Genomic DNA, 13,646 nt, shown 5'->3' on the forward strand with positions numbered 1-13,646 from the left:
ATTTGTCACAGATGCGCGATAGCTGTAAAACAACAGCTTTTGATAACAGCCGTCAGCCGGCACGCGTTTGGTAAGATAAGTTGATTAAATTGTAATTTTTTAGCACATTTCGACGAGTTTCAGGTATAAATGATTGATTGAAATTAAGTATTTTATATCATGTGAGATTTTATGTTACTGCTATCAACTCGTTTTCAAACTATCAAAAGTTTTTCGCTTTTTTCGATCAGCGAGGGACGTATCACACCAAGGCTGTATTAAAGGGACCCTCCCACCTTCAAAAAAGTTAATGAATTGGCATGAAAGTGATGTCGCTAGGTTCAGAAAGAGCGAAAACGAATATCTACCAAATTTTATCGAAAAATATTCACCGGTTTTCAAGATATTAGACTTTTACTTTTGTTTATTTTTTGGGATATCCGCTGTTCCTAGCGACTTTATTTGAAAGTGCGGCATTTGTTGCGCGCAAAGCAGCCTATACCACCGCGTGCTACCAAACGTGTTAGTAAAATATTTAAAAATCGTTAGATCTCCGCTGACGTCACACATTCAGAGTGGTATTCAAAAGCATTAGCCCCTCTGAATCAAAACGCTGCAATTTTGAAATTCAATATTTCCGACTTAAGTAATTTCTCGATGTTGTGAGTGCCGAAACCGGTAATTGTGAGCCAGGGACCCCATTTTGGCTATCTCAACTCAAATCTAATGTTAAGGTGGGAGGGTCCCTTTAAGTGTATTTAGGGCCTTGGTATTAGGTATCAGTAAAACGCCTTTTGGGCGAAGAACGAGCGAGCGAGATAGTGAGCCCTGCACGTGCGGAAAGGCGAGAGGGTACTTCCAACGGGCTTGTGCAAAGCACCCTTCTAACCGGTCGCTACCGGCGTGCCAAATTTGAACGCAATCGGTCCAGCCGTTCCTGAGATCTGGAAGCGGCATTCTGCACGTGCGCACGTGCAAACGGGGTCCAAACTGACTTTTGCACGGCACCCTACTAACTGGTCCCCAACCGTGTACCAAATTTGAGCGCAATCGGCCCAGCCGTTCTCGAGATCTGGGAGCGCCCCCTGCACGTGCGCACGTGCAGTAGCACCCTAACAGCAACACATGGGAATACATTGCCTGGTGGGTGCCTACCTGTATGCCAAGTTTCAGCGAAATCGCCCCAATAATTACCGAGTTATTGAAATGGGAACAAATTTGGCACCTCTTCTTTTTGCATTTTGCACGTGCAGTGGGGGTCACTCACATAGATCAAGCGTATCCGAACTTTGGTAGAAGGGATGCAGCTACCCTACAAAAATTACCGCAAGACAATCGCCCAAGCGGCTGCTGAGATATGAGCCTCTCAAAATCACTACTTTTGCAAAACAGCTTGAACACCCTTGACTTTCCACGTGGCACGTGCCACGACGGTCACTGAGATGTATCAAAAGTCAATTACGGGGTAGAAGGGATGGGGCTACCCAGCATAAAAGACTGCAGGCCAATCGGTCCAGCGGTTGCTGAGATATAAGCCTCTCAAAAGCGTTACAGGCCGGGCCGCTCATACTGAGATTTTTCCGTTATATTGAAAAGACTCGCTTCGCTCGCTGCGCTCGCTCGCTCGTAATCACACCCATCTATCACCCCTGCCTTTTCCAAAAAAAGGTTTTACAATAAAATGCCGGTCCCGTAGCTCAGTTGGTGGAGTGTTGGACTCCGCATGATGATAGCACGCGTTCCCGGTTGTAACAGTCAACCGGGAAGGTTCGACGGGTTCGAAGCGCGACTGGCACTTGACTTTTATGGGCCTCCTGACAGGTATGGTTGCGGTTGGTGGCAGGTGGTAGCCAGGCAAAGTCAGGGAGCGGATGGGCCGTGTGCAGCTATGTGCGCACGTTGAACTTTGGACTCTAAATTCTGCCATAGAACTGGAATTAAGCGATCAGAGGGTAGAGTAGAGGGCAGGGTCACCCCGGCCACCGCATGTCAGGAACTCAGCCCGACTGTTCGGTTTCCCTCTCGCCTCTGGCCTTTTGTCTAAATCAGATCTAACCAAAAGACATTGGATTTGGTTCCTCACGTCTTATTGCCACGATATGGTCAAGCAAACAGGCAAACAAAACTGTGCAATGCAATGACTTGATATTACAATGTGACTCGAATGCGACATGAGCGCAGTCGCTACTCGTTTATGGCCTCCTTGAATCACGGTGAGGCCGTGTGTATACAAAATAATTGCCGAGGAAATGTAAGTAAATCCCTAATGGGGGCCTGCCATGTTAATATAGCTTATTAACATGGCCAGGCGTCGGGTACCGGTAGCCGAACGAGGTTGATGTTAGAGGCAGGACTGCAATCCCACCTCTTAAGATTTTGGCTGTTCGGCGCAATTTAGTTGGTGGGCTTCGAACAGGACAGTAGTCCCATTCTCAACAGCGTGCAACAAATTGTGCTGACCACATTGCCGCGGAGCGAGCTGACAAAGCCGGCACATCAGTCCGACTCAGAGAGCCACACCACACGGACAACGTTCCGGTCCCGCCCGAATCTCCTGCGAGAGTGCGCCGCCGCCGCAGCACCAGCCCCACATCGACCGCCGGTCACATGATCTACGGGTCACCAATCAGCGAACGCGCCGCGCGGCGCGACCGAGCGCCCGCCGGGTAGACTGCGCCGCAGCGCTGCTCGCTGCAGCAGCGGCGGCCAGCCGGACGGCCCGGCGGCCGTAAAGATGTAACAAATACTAACATTTCTCCCCACCAAAATGTGGGAACTCTAAAGTTAACACATTTTCAACACAAACGCGCACACATTCACAAGCAGGCACACTTCACTTCACTGGCCGCACTCGAACTTGGTTGCGGCTGTCGTTGCGGGTTTCGTTATTCCTCCCGCAGCTGACCATGGGCTCCTGGACCGGAGGCCAGCGTCATCTGCCACGTCCTCTTCTTCCTCCTCTTCCACAGGCGTGGGAACGCTGGGAAGTGAGGCGGTGCTGCCGGTGGTGCAGGCGTCCTCCAGCTCCGGCTCCACCTCCGTCTTGGGCCGTCGCTCCTCCAGCGGCTCCAAAGACGTCGTCTCTTCGGAGACGGCTGCCGACAGTCACCCAGTGTCGGCGTTGACGGGCACCGTCGGGACCGCCGGGGCGCTACAGCACTCCGGCTCCGGCCCATCCCGCTCACAGCAGATGTGTCCATCTCCCCATGGGGAGACGAGGAGGGCCCTAGACGCTGACTCCGGGCCACAGCCCAGGAGTTGTGTTCGCCCGGCGACAGCCCGGCTCTGCCCTCACCACTGTGCTCTGGGTCCTCATTTGACCCCTTGACAGAGAGAGTCATCTCCCCGTCTTTGTTTATCACCGTGTTATGTTGCTTACCGCTCAGGCGAGTCTTTCCTGCATTGAGCAGCTCTGGCTGCGAGGTTCGCGCCTTTGCGGAACCATGATCGGATGATGAGTATTCATCCGTCGTCAATGTCAAATTCATGTCATTGGAACAGTCCACTGGCTCGTTCCAGTGTGGATCAGGCAGCATGCCATCCACTTCCATTGGCTCATTTTGGCCGACCTTCATTTCAGCCAGACTCCTCACCTGTCTCAGCTGACGACAGTGGGAATTCTGGTGACCGGGCTGATTCAGCGAATCATCACATAAGTACCCGTGCAGTGCGTAGCCAAAGACAGTCTCTATGGCTCGCAGACCCTCTCCGATCTCGATCTGCCTCCACAACACGACACGATACAAATAATCGATGCCGATTAGGAGATCCACCTCCCCACCGTCAAAATCGTCGGCCATCAAATCCGGCAGTCCGGAAGGCCCAGTGGGCGGTGAGGTGGCTGGGAGGGGTGAGCACAGCAACTCTGTGCTCCACATCTTCAGCGTCACGGGATCGCCACCGAACCGACTTCGGAGCGTCACTTCAACTTGTTCGTAAGGTCTGGCTGCTTCCGTCTGTTCCTGGAAGCCGGAACAGGCAAACATGCCCGTACCTGTTACAGGGAGTCCCAGCTCCTTGGCCAGAGAGTCTCTGACATAGGAGGCATCTGAACCTCCATCAATGAGGAGACGTGCCTTTCGCTTGCCTTCCGGTCCCTCGACATCAACCAATGCCGTCAGGAAAAACGTTTCTTTTCCAGAGATGCCTGTGGCATTGTAACATCTGTGGCTCTGGGAACCTGAGTCACCAGCTTCGGCATCGGACTGACCACCCTCAGTTGTGGCCTCCACAAGGCAGAAAGGTGGAGCCTCAGGCGACAGCCCGGGCGTCTCTTCACCGATCTCCTCATGTGGGGCAGCACTCGCAAAGTGAAGCAGCGAGTGGTGCCTGTTGCCACAGATGGCACACGAGTCGCCACGACAGACTCCGGCCACATGACCCGTCCCGAGGCACTGATAGCAGGCTTTGGAAGCCCTGGCGCTCTTCCATCGGGCCTCCACCGAGAGCTCCTGGAACTCCGCGCACTGATCCAGCCGGTGGGAGCCGCGCCCGCAGCACCCGCACACTGGCGCGCTGGGCTGTTTCCCTGGGCACGCTGTGCGTTGGGCGTGCAGACTGCTGATGGCAGACGGCGCCGAGATCGGAGTGTCGGATGAACCGGCACTAGTCTTGCCTCCCCTGGCCGACTCGCGGATTCGCATCTCATGTTGCAGGAATTCCAGAAACTCTGAGAAGTCGCTGCTCTCTCGTCTGGCCCACTCGAGACGCCAGCTTTCTGGGATTTTATCTCTCACGACCGGCAGCATCAGACTGGAGAAACTGTCAGAACTGACTCCCAGGGTACTCAGCGCGCGAGTATGCGCCATCAACTGATCTATGAGAGACCTCATCGCCGTCAGGTCATTTTGTGGGACCGTCGGCATGCTCAGCATGTCTCTCATTAAGGTCTCTCGGACCAGGTCATCACGCTTGAAGCGCTCTTTGAGAGCCGAGACAGCTTCAGCGTACCCGCCACCTGAGACGGGAATGCCTTGCACGCACTTGAGTGCAACTCCAGCCAGGTGCGATTTGAGCACCATAAATCTCTGGATATCCGCGAAGCCAGGATTGTTGTGGACCGAGATTTCAAATAGTTCCCAGAACTCAGACCATTTCATGATGTCCCCGTGAAAAGTAGGAATTTTCACGGAGATGGAAGACTTAAAATCAGCGTTTCCCGACACAGTCGGTGGCTCAGCCTTTTCCTTGGCTTCCTCAGCCCTTTCAAGGCGGGTGAGGAGGCGAGAGCCAAGAAACACCTCATCCTCCATGGTCTGCATGTGACCAGAATCATCTGCCTGCCCTAGCTTGTCGAGCTCACCCTGAGTGCTGTGCAGTAGGGTGTGTCATTTTGGGCACTTTTTTCGCAAAACATGGTGCTCCACTGATTTTATCGTGCCCCAGACACGTAGAAACCGTGTGACATTTTTTATTTCCCCCAAATATTAACACCCATGCGGCGCCGACCGCCGACACTTTGGCCTATCTCTCAGCATTAGCGACCTCAGCGCCCCTAGCGGCAATGTTTTGAACTAACACGCCCGCTATGCTTTGTGAGCTTACGATCATCATTAAATGCATTTTACCGAAATGACGCCTTGCTGTTGGCTTGTCTGGCACTCAGAATGCTGGTGAAAATGTGATGTTATGCATCTTAAAGCACGAAATAGTTCTGTGTTAATGTATATTGCATAGTACTACCCCCGATCCCCGTCGTCTGACGGGATACGTATGAGCGCATGTTTATAGTGCCTGCTATTAGGTGTCACATGTTTTTTTTTTTGTAGCGTCGTTCACTGCATAGACCCCGGAGAACCGGGGGGGGCAGTGGGGGCGCTTGCCCCCCCCCCCCCAACTTGAGAGCCGAGTGGGCGCTGCCCCCTCAACATTGATGCAACGATGAAGGATCTCTGCTCCCTTTTATGGACCTACAATCTACATGTCTGTTTTTATATAAACATCAGCACAAGGTATTTCTCTTGCATGTGAAGTGAATGGTTTCTGCTGACTCGGCATCGATTTAAGAACACCTGCTATTATCATCCCACTTTGATTTTATCTGAACTTGATCATAACTTTGGTAGGTCAGATTTTATACTGGACCATTTTGGTTCCGGATGGTATTTGATTTGGCGTGATGAGAACATTATGACGTACAACGGTGGTAAAGTCGTTGATTGATACAGGTTTACTCGCTCCGGTGGGAGGCAGTAGCGGCGGAACACCTTCAATTAAGTGGAGGGGGGGGGACACTGCCGACTTTTGGTCCCATTCTTTCCATGCAACGCCCATAGGGCTAATGTTAAAATGCCCAAATCAGAGGGGGCACGGTGCCCCGGTGCCCTCCCCGTTCCGCCGCCTATGGTGGGAGGGCGGCGTGTGGGACTCAGAAGGAGACTAATGGCTTGTGTTGTGCCTTTGGTAGGACCCTCAGTATCACCGATGCAGGGCCTTCAGAGCCTCCAATTAGGGGCCTTTAGAGGCACTGGTGTGGGGTCCTCACATACGCCCGTGTGGCCCCTCAGAGGTGCTAGTGTGAATCCCTCATAAGCACCGGTGAGGGTCCTCACAGAATACAGACGCCGTTGTGGACCCTCAGAGACACTGGTGTGGGTCCGTTACATGTGGGTGTGTGGCCCTTAGAGCTGCTGGTGCGAACCCTTTAAAAGTCGGCAGGGGGCCCTCAACGACCGGGGAGGGGGACCTCAGACCGGCAAGGGGCCCACAGAGGCCGGCGGCATCTTCAGAAGCCCTGTGGGGTCCTTAGATACCGACAAGGTACTCTGAGACGCCAGTGCGGCCCTCAGTCTCTGATGTAGGGCCCTCAGAGTTGCAGGTAGGTGGCCGTCAGATATGCTTTTGCCGAACCCTCACAGGCGCAGGTGTGGGTACCTCAGAGCCACCAATATAGGGTTGCATAAATGGTGTGGCACTGGCTTGGGGGACCCTCAGTGGTGTCCTTATGGGCCCTTAGAACCACTGGTGTGGGTCTCTCAGAGGTGCTGGTTGTGAACCCTCAGAGGCCCTGCTGAGGGCCCTCACGGTCTCCGTTATGGGATCCTCAGAAGCCGGCGTAGACCCTGACGGAGATCTTAGTGTGGCTACTTAGGGGCTCATGAGGTGCTCTTTCGAGACCTGTGAGGTCTTTCTCAGCTGAAATATAGTCAGCGTGGACCCTCAGAGGTCAGTTGGTACCGCAGGGGTCTTTATGGCTGGGTGGGCTCTCAGAAGCACCAGTGAGGGCCCTCAGTCTCACAGTCGTCGTAATGGGGCCGTCTGAGACATTGGTGTGAGGCCATTACTGATTACAGATTGGCGTAAGGCCCTAGATATGGCCCCTCTTGGGCCGGCAAGGACTCTCAGAGGCACGCTAGCGGCCATAAGAGGCCGGTAAAGGGCCCTCAGAGGCCGCCAGTAGCCTTCAGAAGCCGGCGTGTAACCCTCATGGACAATTTAGTGAGGCTTCTTTGGACTCACGAGGTGCTGTTACGAGCCCTATTCTTTCTGAATCGAAATATGGCCAGCATAGACCCTGAGCGATAAACTGGTGCCACAGAGCCCCTCCGACCCGAGGGGTCCTCTGAATGCGATAGGGGGGGGGGACTAGATGGCACGTGCCTCCTGGGACCCCCTGACTACGCTACTATTTCATATGCGTCATGTCAGGTATTTTGGGCTTGCACCCCAACTTGAAGAATGTTCCTAGGCCCCTGTGACAATATATTGTATTCATTATAGGTATTCGTCATTAGCTTGCACTCTCTGCAATCTGCCCATACTATTATTTGTCCCTAGACGCGCTTACAGAAAGCAGGGATACCTAAGCCCATACAGTCAACGGCCTGTTAGTTTCACAAACAGCCGCCAGGGGCGCTAGGGTCGCCTATGTTGTGAGATGGGGCAAACTTCTCTCGCTCGGCGCCGCCTGGGGGTTAAAATTTGCGGGAAATTAACAATGCCACGCCCTTTCCACATGAGTGGAGCACAATAAAATCGATGGAGCACCTTGCATTGCGATTAGTGACACACCCTACTGTGCAGCTCGCTCTGCACCTTCTGAACATGGTGGAGCTTGAGGGCAAGTAGGTCTGGGTCCAAGTTTTTACGATCACCTTCTCGGTAAGTTCGTAGCTCATTGCACAGTTTCGTGGCCTTTGAACGAAGTTTTGTTCTCGTACTCAAAAGTTCATCCATGATGTGACAGGTATCAAATTCAATTTAAATTCAAATATAAAGCGGACTGTATGCAAAACAAATTATAGCAAAACCATCTAACCGGACATCAATCCGATCAAGCGGAACAAAACTCAATTTCACGAGAGGAGAATTACAGCAATGTAGGAATCGAAAGTCAGTCCAATCGCCAAGACGGTAGTCCCAACGAAGGCCAGCCCAATCGCCAAGACGGAAGTCCCAACGAAAGCCAGTCCAATCGCCAAGACGGAAGTCCCAACGAAAGAAAAGACGATCCGGCCCGGAGGACTTATGTCAGGAACTCAGCCCGACTGTTCGGTTTCCCTCTCGCCTCTGGCCTTTTGTCTAAATCAGATCTAACCAAAAGACATTGGATTTGGTTCCTCACGTCTTATTGCCACGATATGGTCAAGCAAACAGGCAAACAAAACTGTGCAATGCAATGACTTGATATTACAATGTGACTCGAATGCGACATGAGCGCAGTCGCTACTCGTTTATGGCCTCCTTGAATCACGGTGAGGCCGTGTGTATACAAAATAATTGCCGAGGAAATGTAAGTAAATCCCTAATGGGGGCCTGCCATGTTAATATAGCTTATTAACATGGCCAGGCGTCGGGTACCGGTAGCCGAACGAGGTTGATGTTAGAGGCAGGACTGCAATCCCACCTCTTAAGATTTTGGCTGTTCGGCGCAATTTAGTTGGTGGGCTTCGAACAGGACAGTAGTCCCATTCTCAACAGCGTGCAACAAATTGTGCTGACCACATTGCCGCGGAGCGAGCTGACAAAGCCGGCACATCAGTCCGACTCAGAGAGCCACACCACACGGACAACGTTCCGGTCCCGCCCGAATCTCCTGCGAGAGTGCGCCGCCGCCGCAGCACCAGCCCCACATCGACCGCCGGTCACATGATCTACGGGTCACCAATCAGCGAACGCGCCGCGCGGCGCGACCGAGCGCCCGCCGGGTAGACTGCGCCGCAGCGCTGCTCGCTGCAGCAGCGGCGGCCAGCCGGACGGCCCGGCGGCCGTAAAGATGTAACAAATACTAACACCGCAACAAGCTTCGCTTAGTGGTGGCTCTGTCCTTATGAATCCTTCCTATCAAAAGGTTTGGACTAAATTTATAGAAAAAATGAAATCCTCAGGTTTACTTCCTTGTGCCTCCCTAGTCCCTATGCAGTTTCAATTAAAGTTTTCACCATTCAAGCTGTACCTAAGGTTAGAATAGCAAGGGACTGCAGAAATTGGTTGTGAAGCTAAAGTATTATATCATGGCCCTTTTATATGCATCAGAGGCACGCTGTGTCATGAGCCAGTGGCCGATTAAGGAGCCGTATTTCCCTGTAATGCTGCTGTTTGCATATGTCACACTCATGAGTAAGCCTGAAGCTGTGCAGTCAAACATGATGCACCCAGCCATTGATTCAGTTGCCCAGAGAACCTCTGCCCTGCTGTCCTATTTCTCATTCATTCATTCTCATTTCTGTAAGGTTTGCTTATTATGCAATGAGAACAGTAAATATCAACTTTGGTTGCTGCGGGAGCTGGAAAAAGCAAATGCCCCTGAAATGCCCTTTGCCTCCTGAATCTGCCAGTGATCTGGTTGAAGGGGTCTTGATTTGTAACTTGTCAGCTGCTGGCTACTTGCAACAAGACCTTCAGGCTTCAACATGTGATGAAGAACTGCTTACAATATACAAATTTAAAGAGGGTATAACTTATAAACTTATGAGACCAATGAAAGGCTTGCGGTCCTCTGTGAGTGTGGACACTGCTCTTTCATTACTTTTCAATATCTAAATTTTATGCATGCAAATCCATCTTTATATGCTGGTTTGATCATAACACTGAGGTGTGGCCTATAAATGTTTCCCCCTCAAATTCCGAGTGCAGTTTTTTTTTTTTTTTTTTTTTTTTCCAACACGTGTATTTCTTTGGCGAGAAGACAATGAGTCACCATACATCAGACGATTACTCCCGGGTAGTGCCTCGGGCAACCAACGCACACGCACCCATGCAAACATCCCAAACAACGGCGCCACTCGGCCAGCTATACGAGCACGAGGCGGTGCGTCTTTTTTTTAACAGGTTTTTTATTTTTAATCACACGTTTTGTCGTCGCTCGCTAGCCAACACAGCGGACGAGCACAGGGCGACCGCGCCGGCGGCAGCAGCAGCGACAGGGCCGCCGCGGGCAGCCGACGCGGAGGACCGGGCGGGCAGAGAACGGAGGGCGGGCGAATCCGGACCAGACGGCCGGCGCAGCCAGCGCCCCACCCCCACCCGGGACCCGGTGCGCGCTGGGAGAACAATGGACTCAGTTGTCAAGGAACAAGGATTCGAAGTGGGTTGTGAATTATCTGTTTCTTTTGATATGCTTGCAAGCCTGCCCCATTTAAAGACATGTGACTGCATTGAGTTTGATTTCAAAGCGTAACGCTCTTCATTTGATGCTTCAATTTTGACTAAGGATAAAAAGTGATGAAGGTGTGGAATACTTGAGGTATATTTTGCTTTGAATATTACTAACTTCGCTATTGTAGATATTAGCGTGCCTAAGGATCCTAACATAGATACACGTGGAAAAACCCATGACTGATTTGTAAATCTAAACGACAACTCATACTTGTGCTTTAAATGGTCGATGATCTCCTTTATATATTTTTGCGTCACATCGCATTCCCATACAAGATGAATTAGTGTTTCGTCGTTTAAATTACAAAAGGAACAAAGTGTGCTATCAGCTATTCCTATCCGATGTAGGAAAGTATTTGTTGCCATTATCCTAGATGTAAAGCGATAATGAAATGATTGTAAATAAGTACTGCGTGTTGATTGACGGACATCGTCCAGTGTCTCTTCATGTATTTGAACATCTCTTATCCATTTACGTTTGACTGAGCTTTGAATATTGCTCGGTTTACTTTTAAGTTTGGCTATTAATACTTTATATACTTCGTGTGATATTTTGCGAGTTTTCCCTAATAAAGTTAATTTGAAAGGCATAATTGGGAGTGCTACGTTTTTTACCTCTTGAGCGGCTATCAAAAGCGCTGAGATGTTTCTTAAAAGAGAGGCATGACATAAAAATGTCATTTTTACATTAAACAGCTCACATAATTCGCTCCTACCACGCAACGCTCCCGTCTCTCTATTGAATAGGTCAAACAAAAAACGTAGGCCTTTTTCATCCCAGGACTTCACTATAGATTTCCTGAATTTCGTGTGGTCGGAGAACCACAGATATTCTGTCAGAAGCTCGGAAGGGGCGAGATGCACTGAGGCACAGAACGAAACCCATGCGTTTAATACGTCTTTCCAAAACCTATTCTTAAAACGTTTTGCAGTCACATCCTTCAATTTAGAGACACCAAAGCAGATAAGCTTTTCAACGGATGGCAAGTTGTTATTGACATGGCTTGCCCAAACTGCGTCACAACTTGACCAGTACAGTCTTTGTAACCACGATGTTTTTAAACTTTTAATGAATGCTTCTAATTCTACCATCTTGAGTCCACCGCTATTATAGTCTTGCACCAGTTTACTCCTCTTTATTTTGTCTGATTTACTATCCCAAATAAAATTGAACAGTAAACAGTTAATTTTCTTAATAATATCCCAAGATGGATTCGGCAAAGATGTGAAAAGATGTACAAACTTCGATAATAGCATTGCTTTTACCACAGTGATTTTGCCAAGAAGTGTTAGCTTTCGCCGTCTCCACTGTGCAATCTCTTGCACTAACTTAGGGATAACGAGACTTACATTTTTATCTTCAATGTCGTTATTTGTACTATTGTACACAATCCCAAGGACTTTTAACTCATTGACTACATTTACGCCTAGATTGCTTAAGCATTCATTATCTTTGCTTTTACCAATCGGTAAACATTTAGTTTTGTCTACATTAACTCGTAAGCCTGAGACCTTTGTAAACTGTTCAAGTTCATTGATTACCCCTCTTATTGATGGCTGGTTCAACTGCGAAAAAACTATCAAATCATCTGCATATTGCGAAACACGCGCCTCTGTTCCTCGTCCTAATGCAATTCCTTTTATGATCTCCGATTTTATCATTTGGCTAGTTAGGGGCTCGACAACTAAATTAAAAAGGTAGCCTGATATCGGGTCACCCTGCCTTATGCCTCTTTCCATATAAATTTTATCGCCTAATTTTCCGTCAAGCAGGATACGAGCATGGTTGTTTGAATTCAAATAAAACGTTTTTACCATTTTTACGTAAAATGGTCCAAAGTTATAATAATGAAGCGCTTCTAGCAAAAACTGCCAGGAAACTGTGTCAAAGGCAGCTTCGAAGTCAATAGCCATTGCACAGCCAGACGATCCCACATTGTTCACGTGCTCTATGACGTCATACATCAACCTGCTATTCTCGCCTATAAATCTACCCGGGATATAAGCCGTCTGCGAGGGAGATATCAATGAACTTAATACTGATTTTAATCTGTTTGCAATTGCAGTAGAAACTATTTTGAAATCTACATTAAGTAACGAAATTGGTCTCCATCCCTTGATTGAATCCATAGGTTTCCCTTGTTTTGGTATAAGCGTGATGATGCTTTCCTTGTGCGAATTCAGTACTTTTTGAAAAAGAAGTCCCTCGTTTGTAGCGCGAAACAAGAATACTCCTATGAGCTCCCAAAAGTGTTTAAAGAAGGTGGAGGTGAAGCCGTTCGATCCTGGCGATTTGCCTTTCTTCATGCTCATTAAAGCACCATGTAATTCGTTTAACGTTAGAGGCATGTCTAAAGCATCTCGTTGGTCTTGCCTTAACTTTCGCGTAATATGCTTTCTGAGATACGTGGTGGGGTTTGCGTTGCTGTTTTTCTTATATTTTTCTTCTAAGTTCTTTGAAAAGTGCTTATTTATTTCTTCTTTATCATTAATGATGGAATCACCTATTTTGAGCGACTGTATTGAGTTTCTTACTGCATTTCTTTTTTCCAGCGACAGGAAATACTTTGTGCATCGCTCTCCCTCTTCGAACCATTTTACTCTAGACCTAGTTATTAGGCCTTGAATCATAGGTTTACGTATGTTTTCAAGATTTTGCTTAGCATCATCTAGACGGCGAAGGTTTTCATGTGATGGATTCATCTTAAACAATGCATCGCAGCTGTTGACTTCTATTGTTGCTTCTTTTTCTTTTATCCTATTTCTTTTAGCTTTTTGTTTTGAAAAGCGTATTGTTTCTCCACGGATCATCATAAGTAAGGTTTCATAAAATAACCCATCATTTATGATAAACTCTATCGCACTAAAGTTCTTTGGATCACATATAAAGCAATCACTATAAATTGGAACCGCATATTGCTTTATTACACTATTAATGACCTTCACCACTAAGGTGTTGTATGAGTCATCGTCTATTAATGACTCATTAAACTTCCAAAGCCCAGGACCACTCTTCTTTCTAGGCTGCTTCAAATTTAGTGACACCATACAGTGGTCTGATCTGTACCCTG

At 49.0% G+C, this 13,646-nt stretch overlaps 1 protein-coding gene across 3 annotated transcripts in view; it reads left to right on the forward strand.

The window, feature by feature from the left end:
* The window catches only part of LOC122367379 (eukaryotic translation initiation factor 2A-like), a 26,685-nt gene continuing 13,039 nt past the window's right edge, over positions 1–13,646 (forward strand). The window contains exon 1 of one of the 3 annotated variants that reach the window (XM_043340433.1): positions 1–70. The gene's annotated coding sequence lies outside the window, so the exon portion shown is untranslated. Of the gene's footprint in view, positions 71–12,813; positions 12,839–12,895; positions 12,921–13,646 lie in introns of those variants that run through there. The other 2 variants (XM_043340413.1, XM_043340437.1) reach the window with 2 other exon arrangements.

The sequence above is a fragment of the Amphibalanus amphitrite genome, unplaced genomic scaffold, assembly GCF_019059575.1.
Source record: "Amphibalanus amphitrite isolate SeventyFive unplaced genomic scaffold, NRLGWU_Aamphi_draft 000031F_arrow, whole genome shotgun sequence".
Taxonomy (NCBI): Eukaryota; Metazoa; Arthropoda; class Thecostraca; order Balanomorpha; family Balanidae; genus Amphibalanus; species Amphibalanus amphitrite.